This window comes from Melospiza melodia, chromosome 17, assembly GCF_035770615.1.
Source record: "Melospiza melodia melodia isolate bMelMel2 chromosome 17, bMelMel2.pri, whole genome shotgun sequence".
In the NCBI taxonomy this organism is placed as follows: domain Eukaryota; kingdom Metazoa; phylum Chordata; class Aves; order Passeriformes; family Passerellidae; genus Melospiza; species Melospiza melodia.
The window spans coordinates 3578668-3590641 of record NC_086210.1 but is presented as its reverse complement, the minus strand read 5'-3'; the positions used below and the strand labels follow the sequence as shown (position 1 = coordinate 3590641).

At 56.2% G+C, this 11974-nt stretch overlaps 1 pseudogene; it reads right to left on the bottom strand.

Annotated features, from left to right (window-relative positions):
• Positions 1-451: 451 nt before the first annotated feature.
• On the bottom strand, positions 452-10880 carry LOC134426027 (antigen peptide transporter 2-like; annotated as a pseudogene).
• Positions 10881-11974: the final 1094 nt, after the last annotated feature.

The window sequence follows — 11974 nt, the reverse complement described above, 5'->3', positions numbered from 1 at the left end:
TAGGGCAGGATTCCAGACCAGGGCACGATTCCAGATCAGGATCAGGTAGAATTCTAAAGTGTATCTGGGCTGGATTCCAGAGCAGGATCAGGTGGGATGGATGGGGCAGCATTGGAGTGGGATTCCAGAACAGGATTGAGGGGATTCCAAAACAGATCAGGTGGTGTTGGTGGAGCAGGATTGGGGTACAAGGGATGCAGTAGGATCTGGTGGGATCCTTGCTCTCTGTGGGCTCTTCAGCCAGATCCAACCCATGGCGACAGAGACAGGGTGACACCAACTCTTACTCTCATCACCAGCTGAATGATCCACGGTGCAGGTCCAACCCCTTCCCTCTCCCTGCAGAAAGCCACAAATTGCTGGCAGAGTTCATCCTGCTGTTCCCACTCATCACACAGCAGCCCTTCCCAACAGACTGACTTCCTGTTTTCCCATGTTTTAAACACAAGAATTACAGTTGTTCAAAATGTTTTATTTCTCATGTATAAATACCCTGGTTTGGGCAATAAATCTCAGTCCCATCCTCCAGTGCCCAGCACTTCCTCTCAGGGAATGAGGAATAGAAAAGGGGACATTGGGAACTGGGATAAAGACACTGGGGATGGGGACACTGGGAAAGGACTGGGGACACCAGGAGCTTGGAGTGAGCACAGCAGGAGTGAGATGAGGACATGACACCCATGCCCAGATCCATTCCTTGGGATTGATTTCCCACCCTGTGCCCCATGTCCAGGAGCAGACATGGGGACCAGGGATCATGGGGGCATGGTGGATACAGGGGACACACACACATCCAGGGAATGGGCAGACCTGGGGGACACAGTGGGGACATGGGGGACACAGGGAGTTGGGATCCTGAGGATGTGGGGAGAAGGGATTCACAGGACACTGTGACTGGGGACACCAGGAGCTGGCTGGTGACACAAACACCGGGAATGAGGACACTGGGGCTGATTCCCCTTTATTCCCTGCCAGATGCAGCCCCCTTCTTGCTGCCCATCCCAGGGCCCTCGGGCTGCCCAGTGCTGCCTCCTCCAAGGAGCAGGCGGCTGTAGGTGCCGCGGCGTTCCCGCAGCTCCGCTGGTGTTCCTGTCTCCATCACGGCCCCGCGCTCCAGCAGCACCAGGCGATCGGCCCCGTCCAGCACCCGCGGCCGGTGGGACACGACCAGCATGGTCTTTGCCAGCCCAGTGCGCACCCAGCGCTGTGCCTGCGGCCAGAGAATGCTCTCATCCCAACCCATCCAGCTCAGAGAACACTCATCCCAACCCATCCAGCTCAGAGAACGCTCATCCAAAACCATCCAGCTCAGAGAACTCCCATTCCAAACCATCCAGCTCAGAGAACTCCCATCCCAACCCATCCAGCTAGGAGAACACTCATCCCAACCCATCCAGCTCAGAGAATGCTCATCCCAACCCATCCAGCTCAGAGAACGCTCATCCCAACCCATCCAATCAGAGAACCCTCAGGCCAACCCATCCAACTCAGTCCTACCCTGTCCCACCTGATCCCACCCAGTCCCGACCAACCAATCCCATCCCACTCTCAGTCCCACCCTAATCCTATCATCGTGTTCTTACCATCTCCCTGTTCTCCATCCCATCCCCATGCCCACTATGCCATCCTGCCCACACTATCCCCATTCCCACTGTCCCATCCCATCCTACTCCTACCACTCCAACTCTTCCCATTGCACTCCATCTCTGTCCTCATCCCAGCATTCCCATCCCCTTCATTCCCACCCCATCCCACCCCACCCTATCGTATCTCCTTGTCTTCCTCCTTTGATTCTACTTTCCTGCCATCCTACACCCCTGGTCTCTATCCCATCCTACTATCCTGTCCTATTTCTCCACCTCATTGACCCACACCACCCCATCCAATCCCTGTCTTCATCACATCATTCCCACTCCATGCCAATCATTATCCCTTATTGCCACTACCTCATCCCACCATCCCATTCCAGCCATCCCAGCCATCCCATCATACCCCATTTTCACCAACTACACCCCTATCCACACCAACCCCCTCCATCCCACCCCACTCACCGCTCCATCATCTCCATCATCCAGCGCCTCATCGAGGATGAGCACGGCGGGACGCCGGAGCAGAGCCCGGGCCAGGGCCACACGGCGCCGCTCCCCCGCCGCCAGCCGCCCCCCGCGCTCCCCCACCTCTGTGGGAGCGACCACAGGGGATCAGTGGGGTGCAGCCCTGTTCTCCCCTCTTGTCCCACCCCCCACACTCCCCCACCTCTGCGGGGGGACCCTGGGATCAGTGGGATCCCAGCACAAGAGGTTCCCCCCCCTTCCCCTGCCCCCCACACTCCCTCACCAGTGTGTGAGCAATCCCATGGGATCAGTGGGATCTGACCTGCGTGAGCAATCCCATGGGATCAGTGGGATGTGACCTCAGGGATCCCCCGCACACCCCACCATGTGCCACCCACTCCGCTCTCCCATCGCTGCCAGAGGATCCTGGGATCAGGGGGATGTGCCCCAGGGGTGCCCCATCCATCCCCCTAGCTCTCACCAGTGTCCCAGCCCTGCTCCAGCCCCTGGATGAACTCCATGGCTCCAGCAGCAATGGCGGCCTCCCGCAGCTCTGACTCTTTGCAGTGCTCCAGCCCCAGCAGGATGTTCTCACGGATCGTTCCAGAAAACAGGACGGGATCCTGCGCCACCAGCACCACCTGCCCCAGCCCCAAGCCCTATGATGCTGTCTTGGCTCCTGGTGTCCCCACCCCTGTTCCATGACCCCATGCCACCTTGGTGTCCCCATAGTGTCCATCCCTGATCCCATTCTCCCCATCTGTGTCCCCAGTGTCCCCACCCCTGACTTTCCACTTTTCCCCATTCCTTTCATCCCCATCCCATTTCCCAATGTTCCTATCCCATTTCTTGTTGTCCACACCCTATTCCTGATGTCCTCTTCCCAGTATCCTCATTTCTGCTCCCATGCTCCTGTGGTCCCAGTTCCATTTCATTGTTTATTGCAGACATCTTTTATGGAAAATCCTTTCCTTAGGATTTTTCCTCCTGAGAAGCTGAGAGGCCTCAGGAACAAAATGTAAACATTGATTATCTGCTACTGTGGAATGCAACAGGTGCATCTGTGATGGGCCCATGTTGGATGTTTGTAATTAATGGCAAATCACAACCCAGCTGGCGCAGACAGAGAGCCAAGCCACAAGCCTTTGTTATCATTCTTTCCTATTCTATTCTTAGCTAGCCTTCTGATGAAATCCTTTCTTCTCTTCCTTTAGTATACTTTTAATGTAATATATATATAATAAAATAATAAATCAAGCCTTCTGAAGCATGGAGTCAAATCCTTGTCTCTTCCCTCATCCAAAAACCCCTGTGAACACCATCACAGTTGTCCCCTGACCCCTGTCCCCATTTTCCCCATTCCATGCCCAGTGTTCCCAGTGTCTCTGCTGTCCCACCTTGCGGTGCAGGTACTGGTGTTCATACTCTGGCAGCGGGATCCCATCCAGCAGCACTGTCCCGCTGCCAGGATCCCGCAGCCGCTCCAGCAGCGCCACGGCCGTGCTCTTCCCGCTGCCATCGGGCCCCGCCAGCGCCGTCACCTCCCCGGAGCGCACCTCGAAGCTCACGTCCTGTGGGATGGGGACAGGTGTGTGAGTCTGTCTGAAATATTCCTCATCTGCCTCACCATCATCATTGGGGGAGCACTGAAGAGTCCCCACTGTCTAAAATCTCTGGTTCTGAAGGAGAAAGTCACATGCCAACAAGGCCCCGAGACCTGAGAGCATTGTTAAGCTGTTGTCCACAGGTGTATTTACTATATGCTACACTGAGCCCAATGAGAAGAAGAAGGGGGCACCTTGCCTTTTTGCAACAGTAGCCTTGGAAGCTGTCCCCTCTTTGCCTGGCTGGACTTCTCCTGAGTTTTGGGTGGTCCCCCACAAAAGACCCTTCACTTGTCTTACAACTGCCGTGACAGACGAACTGAGATGTAAGAAGCCTCTCCATCAAAGACCAAGACATGAAACCCCCATGTGAAAAGGCCCCCCACACTCTTTCCAAGGACTGGGACTGAGACCCCCAACCTGGGAGAGGTGTGTGGGGGAGGCAACCTAACCAAAGCAAGATGGATGTTGCAGGTGTGAGCAGTGGACCACGAAAACAATGGCTCACACCCACTGCTGAACATGGACTGTGTGTACCCCTTTTCCAAACATTATTCTTTCCTTCCCGAAGATACAATAAACTACCTTTGACTCGGTTGCAAAATCCATTCCCCTTCCCCCATCGAAAAAGAGTATAATTGGGGTCCAGATGGACTGCAACCCTGAGATCTCCCCGACGTAACAGGCGGATCCTCGACTGGACTGGACCAAAGGATTTTGTCTCTGCATTTGGTAGCTATATCCCCCTCCTTCTCTCTCTCTCTTTTCTCTCTCTATCTTTTTCTCTCCCTTAATCCCTCTACTGCATTTTGTGGTGGTCATTCAATAAAGCTGCATTCGTTTTATTACTGCAAATCTCCTGTGCCGTGTTGGTTTTTTTGCACCCTGAGATCAATCCATGAACTATCAAGAAACCCGTTTGTAAGGACGGATTGTGACAGCAGGTGATGCCAAAATTCCCACCCCTGGGAAACCCCACCTCCCCCCAGACCCACCTTCAGCACAGGGTGCTCTGGATTTCCAGGATATGTGAAGGAGACCTTCTGAAAAGTGACATGGCCCTGAAGCTCGGGGGGCTCCCGCGTCCCCCCGACATTCCCTGCGGGTTTCCGATCCAGGTATTCCCAGATCCTCTGTCCAGCAGCTGCGTTGGTCAGGAATTCATTGAAGCCGTAGAGCAGCACCTGGGGAGAAGGAAGGGGGTGGCACCGGGATGGACAGAAGCACGGTCGGATGGACAAACACATGCATTCCATGGGATCACCTGGGTATGGTTACCAACTCTGTCCTGGTACAGCAGGAAGGTGACGAGGACCCCAGGAGTGATGGATCCGTCACGGAGCTGCTGGTGGCTCCAGCACCATGACCCGGATGGCCAGTTTGATCACCTGTAGGTGGGACAGGCATATTGCTGCCCCCAACCCACTCCTGGTGTCCTCATTCCATCTGCTCCCATTCCAACCCACTCCTGGTATCCCCATTCCATCTGCCCCCAATCCACTCCTGGTGTCCCCATTCCATCTGCCCCCAACCCACTCTTGGTGTCCCCATTCTGCCTGTCCCCATCCCACTCCTTTGTGTCTTTATCTCTGTTCCTGGTGGCCTCATCTCTGTTCCTGGTGTCCTTGTTCCAGTTCTGGATGTCCCCATCTTACTCTTGATGTCCCTATTCCTGATCCTGATCTATCACAGACATATTCTCTGAAAAATCTTTTCACCAGGATTTTTCTCCTGAGAAGCTGAGAGGCCTCAGAAACGAAATGTAAACAATAATGATCTGCTGCTGTGGAATGAAGCAGGTGCATCTTTGATTGGTCTCATGTGGTTGTTTTTACTTGATGACCAATCACAGGTCCAGCTGTGTCAGACTCTCTGTTGAGTTACAAGATTTTATTATTCATTCCTTTCTAGCTTTCTAATGTCTTTCTCTTTCTTTAGTATATAATTTTCTTTTAATATAATATATATTATAAAATAATAAATCAGCTTTCTGAAACATGAAGTCAAGAATTTTGTCTCTTTTCTCATCCTGGGGACCTGCAAACACCACCACACTGATGTTCCCAACCTTTATCCCAGTGTCCCCATCCTGTTTCTAATGTCACCATTCCCATTCCTGCCATGCCGTTCCTGAACTCAATGTCCCTGTTCTGTTGTCCCCATTCCCGGTGTCCCCATTGTACTCTGAGTGCCCCCATCTTAGCCGCTGGTTTCCCATTTCTGGTCCCAGTGTTCTCATTCCCAGTGTCCTCATCCCTGATCCTGGCATCCCCATTCTCTGCTGTTCCCATTCCCAGTCCCCCCTGACCCTGTAGACAAGGACGAAGATTGCCAGCTCCAGCTCTATCTGCTCCTTCAGCCTCAGCTCCTTGGCCAGGTTACATCTGTGCTGCTCCTCCTCCTCCTCCTCTGCCGAAAAGGTTCGGATGGTCTCAATGGCGGCAACAGATTCCTGCACCCCTGTGGCTGTGCGGGCGGATGCTTCCAGCATGGATCGCTGAAGGGCCTGTGGCAGCAACAGGGGATCTCCAACTTTCCCAGATCACCTTCCTAGCCCACCATCCACATCCCATCCCACCACACCCACTGCATCCCCACTATTGCATTCCCGCCATCCCACGCCCTTCTCTCTCACCCTCACCATTCCCATCCATTCTCCTAATCCCACCATCCCCATCCCCACTGTCTCATCCCATACCCACCACCTTATCTCATCCTTCTCATCCACACCAGTCCCATCTCGACCATTTTGTTCTATCTTCATGTCAGCACTCCCACCATCTCACTCCCCTGGTCTTTATCCCCTTTCATCCCACCATTTATCATCCTCCTTTCCATTCTCCATCCCATCCCCATCATCCCATTCCCCTTGTCTTCATCCCCTTTCATCCCACCATTTCCACCTCCATCATCCTCCTTTCCATTCTCCATCCCATCCCATCCCATCCCATCCCCACCATCCCATTCCCCTAGCCTCCATCCCAGCTCCACCATTCCCACCTTTCTTCAGTCCCCTCCCACTCTTTCCCTCCTACTCCTGACCTGTTTGCGGGTGCTCTGGATGCGGCGGGTGGCGATTCCAAGGGGCACCTCCAGCAGTGCCAGCAGTGCCAGCTCCGGTGCCAGTCCCACCATGAACCCCCCCAGCACCAGGGCCATCACCAGGCTCCGCAGCAGCTGGTTGGCTCCACTCGGTGCTGCCCTGCACACCCGTGGCACTTCCATGGAAAACTGAGCCAGGAGCTCAGCTGCAGGGTGGGAAAAGAGGTTGGGATTGTGGTGGGTGAGACCATGATCCCATCATGGATGATCCCATTTGGGATGGGAATGATGTAATGGGGAGCAGTGGGATGGGATGATGGGAATGGCTGTGGAGATGGTCAGGGTGGAATGGGGCAGGACAGGGGAAATGGGATGGTGGGAAAGGAAATGGTGGGATGGGGTGATGGGATGGTGGGAGGCAGCTGGGGATACGCAACAGGGTGGAGGCACGGGAGTGAGAATAATGGGGACAGAACAGGGGCTAGAATGGGAAAGTGGGATGGGGACAGGATGGAACACTGGAGTAGAATGAAGCCAGGAAGATGGCATAGGATGGAATTGGATGGGATGGTGGGAATGGGAATGATGGGGATGGAGTCGTGGGATGGGATAACAGACAGATGGGATGGGATGGGATGGGATGGGATGGGATGGGATGGGATGGGATGGGATGGGATGGGATGGGATGGGATGGGATGGGATCAATGGGATGGGATCAATGGGATGGGATGGTGGGAATGGAATGGGATGGGATGGGATCAATGGGATGGGATGGTGGGAATGGGATGGGATGGGATGGGATGGGATGGGATGGGATGGGATGGGATGGGATGGGATGGGATCAATGGGATGGGATGGTGGGAATGGGATGGGATGGGATGGGATGGGATGGGATGGGATGGGATGGGATGGGATGGGATGGGATGGGATGGGATCAATGGGATGGGATGGTGGGAATGGGATGGTGGGAATGGGATGGGATGGGATGGGATGGGATGGGATGGGACGGGACGGGATGGGATGGGATGGGATGGTGGGGATGGGACTGGGGTGACAGACTAGCTGGGATGGGATGGAACAGGTGGGATGGGTCGGGGGGGATGGGGCTGGGCCGTACCCCGTTACCTGCTGGTGTTCCCTGGAAGAAGTCCAGGTCTTGGTGCACCAGGTGGGAAAAAAGCTGCAGGCTCAGGCTCTGACGGAGACGCGCCATCAACAGCATGAAGAGAGACCCCCGGCAGCCAGAAAACAGCACACTGTGGGGACACAGGGACACGGTGACATCGGGGACGTTGGGGACATGGGGACAGGCCCTGGGAATGCTCCAACCCACCTTGTGGCTCCAGCAGCCGCCACCATCCCGACAGCTCCAGCGGTGACTCCGTCCCCACTCCCGATGGCATCCAGCACCTTGCCGGTGGTGTACGGCCCCGCCATCTCCCCTGGGTGTCACCGAGGCTGCATCACCACGGGTGAGACCACTGACACAGGGGGACCCTGATTTGTGGGGGGCAGGATCCAGTCTGGGGAGCGGGGATCTAATTTTGGAAAGGCGGGACACGATTTGGGCAGGAGACAATTTAGAGAAGTCAGGACCCAATTTGGGGGGTTTCGTGAAAAATTTAGGGATTTTACACCCAATTTAAAGTGTCAGTACCAATTTTGGGGGGGGTTCAGCACACAATTTTATGGATCAGAACCTAAACATAGGAGATCAGGACCTTAAGATCCCAGGTCTTAGAGGTCAACATCCATATTTGGGCATCAGACCATTAGTTTGATGGTCAGCACCCAATTTTGGGGGACCAACAGTCAAGTTTGCAGGGTCAGAACCCAATTTGGAAAGTGAGCACCCCATTTTTGCAGGGTCAGCACCCAACTGAAGGGGTCAACTCACAATTTAGGAGGGTCACCACTCTATTTTAGGGTGGTCATCACCTATTTAGGAGCTCAACACCCAATTTTAAGGCACCAGCATCCAATTTGGTGGGGTATCCCAGATTGGGGGGTTCCCAATTTGGGGCTGCAGAGCCCAAATTGGGGGTGTCAATGCCTGTCACCACATGTCAACGTCCTAAGGTGACGTTAGGATGTTTGTATCCCCATCTGTGTGTTCTGTTTATGCTGGATATCATGTTCTGTGCCTTCAAGACTGGCTCTGAAGAGTGAAAGTTTTGCTTTGGTTTTGCTATCAGCCGCTCCCCCACGGCTGGCGGGACACAGACACGGGGCAGTACATGGTGCTGCTTTTGCTTTTTGCTTGGCTTTTTGCTTTTCTCTTGCTTCTGCTTTGCTCCTGCTTCGCTCTTGCTTTTGTTTCTGCTCATTATTTAGTTTAGCTAAGCAGTCCAAATTTTTCCCTGGACTGTTTCTCCTTTCCCTTTTTTGGACCTACTTGAGCCTGCTCCAGACCAGGACCTGGGAACACCGAGAGTTTGCACCTTGTGGCTGCAGCAGCTGCCCCAGGACCAGAGGGACTGACAACAGAGCGACCACCCCCAAGAGAGACTTTCTGAATTTGTCATCTTTTTCAGAGTGGTGAAAGAATGTTGTCATCTGGTATTGTTCATTTTGTGTGCTTTGCCTGTTAAATAAACAGGTTCTTCCCACTTCTCTCTGAGGAATCTTTCCTGAACTGGTTTGGGGACGGGTTGTGTGGGTTTGCTTTCTGGAGGGGCCCCTTTTGGAGGTTTTCTCCCAGATTTGCCCTAAACCAAGACAGTCACCCACCAACGACAGCCAGCATGAGGCAGAGGACAGCAGCTCCAAGGACGTTCCTCTGCTCCCAGGTCAGTGCCAGAGCGCGCCGGACGCTGCTGGGAGCCTTGGGGACGCCTCCGGGGGTCTCAGGGACGCTGCCGGGGGCTGGGGGCGCGGCCCAGGCCAGCACGGCAGCAGCGTGGGTGACCCCGAGCCAGGCGGGCGCTGCGGCCGCCAACAGCCCCGGGCCGGCCCCGAGCGGCCCCAGGAGGCTCCGGAAGGTTCCGAACACCGCGGGGGTGGCGGCGGCCGTGACGGCGGCCGCGGTGGCTCCGGAAGGACGGCGAGGGGCTGGCAGCCGGGTGGCCGCGGCCAGGATGGGCAAGCGCAGGGCAGCCTCGAGCCACACGCCCAGCACGCCCAGCGGCGCCAGCAGCGGCACCAGCGGCACCAGTAACACCAGTGCCAGGGCGTCAGCCACCAGCAGCACACTGGGCAGGAGAGCGGCGGGTGGCAGCGCCATGGTGGGACCAGTACGGACAGTGCTCTCTGTGGGGTTCCCGGGGAATGAGCAACAGCCTGTGGAGACACCAGTTAAAACCAGTTAGGACTGGGGCGCTCCCCTGTGCACACCAGTGCTCTCAGTCTAGACTACAGTGCTCCCAGTCTGGCCCGCTGAGCTCAGCAGTCCACACCAGTGCTCCCAGTTCAGCCTGGGGCACTTCCAGCTTGGGGCACTCACCAGTCCACACCAGTGCTCCCAGTCCAGCCCTCTCAGCTACCCAGGCCACACCAGTGCTCCCAGTCCAGCCTGGGGCGCTCCTGAGTCCAGCCTGGGGCGCTCCCCTGTCCACACCAGTTCTCCCAGTCCAGACTACGGTGCTACTAGTCTGGCCCCCTGAGCTCAGCAGTCCACACCAGTGCTCCCACTTCAGACCCCTGAGCTCAGCAGTCCACACCAGTGCTCCAAATTCAGCCTGGGGCACTCTCCAGTCCACACCAGTGGTCCCAGTCCAGTTCGGGGCACTTGCCAGTCCACACCAGTGCTCCCAGTTCAGCCTGGTGCACTCTCCAGTCCAGACAAGGCACTCACCAGCCCACACCAGTGCTCCCAGTTCAGCCTGGGGCACTTCCTAGTCCAGCCTGGGGCATTCTCTAGTCCATATCAATGTTTCCAGTCCAGCTTAGGGCACTCACCAGTCCCCAGCAGTGCTCCCAGTCGAGCCTGGGACTCTCCACAGTCCAGACAAGGCACTCCCCAGTCCGCACCAGTGCTCCCAGTCCAGACTACGGTGCTCCCAGTTCAGCCCTCTCAGCTCCCCAGTCCACATCAATGTCTCCAGTCCAGCTTGGGGCACTCACCAGTTCACACCAGTGCTCCCAGTCCAGCTTGGGGCACTGCCCAGTCCACACCAGTACTCCCAGTTCAGCTCCCAAAAGCTCCGTTAAGGTTTCGCTTTCGAGCCCCCGCCCATCCCGCTCTGCCCCGCCCAGACCCCGCCCTGCTCCGCCCCCATCCCGCCCAGACCCCGCCTCCTCCTGCCCAGACCCCGCCCCCTCCGGGCACCGCCTCCTTCGCTTCTCAAACCCGCTCCAGCCCCCTCTGCCTGGCAACCGATGATGTCACCTCCGCTTTGACCTATCACAGACGCCATTTCAGGCGTGGGCGTGTCAGGCGAGGATTCCCGCGCGCGCGTTCCGGGAAACGGCGGCGGCTGCCGGGAAGGCACTGGGCCGGCATCGGGAGCACACCGGGACCGTCCGAGGGCGACACGGTCCGGACCGGGACACGCTGCGAGCAGCACCGGGGCCCGCACGGGCCCCCGGGACTGCCCGGAACCACCGGCGAGAAGAACCGGGAGCAGGACCGGGAGCCCGAAGGACAGACCGAGACCCACCGGACGCAGCAGAACCCACCGGTCCCCGTGTCCCCGATACTGTCTCCCCCCATTCGCCGGTTCCTGGCCCTGCTGGGGCCCGAGCGCGGGCGATGTACTCTGGTGGGAAGCTGATGTCGGCTTCTGCTCTCGGTACGGGGGGACCCCGACCGGAGGCGCAGGACCCCTTTGAGGGGATTTGGGATCCGATTTGTGGGTTTGGACATAACAGGACCCCTTTGAGGGGCTTTGGGATCCGATTTGTGGGTTTGGACATAACAGGACCCCTTTGAGGGGATTTGGGATCCGATTTGTGGGTTTGGATATGGCAGAACCCCTTTGAGGGGCTTTGGGATTTGATTTGGAGGATTTGAACATAGCAGGACCCCTTTGAGAGGCTTTGGGATCCGATTTGGACATAACAGGACCCCTTTGAGAGGCTTTGGGATCCGATTTGGACATAACAGGACCCCTTTGAGAGGCTTTGGAATCTGATTTTGAGGCTTTTTGGACATAACTGGAGGGGGACAGGATGCCGTGGGGGGTTGCAAGGCCAATTTGAGGGGTCAGGACCCAATTTGGGGGAGGCAGAATCTGATTTGAGCGAGGTCAGAAACCAATTTGAGGGGTCAGGACCCAATTTAGAGGTTTTGAGCACCCAGTTTGGGAAATCAGGATCTGATTTTGGGGTTCAACA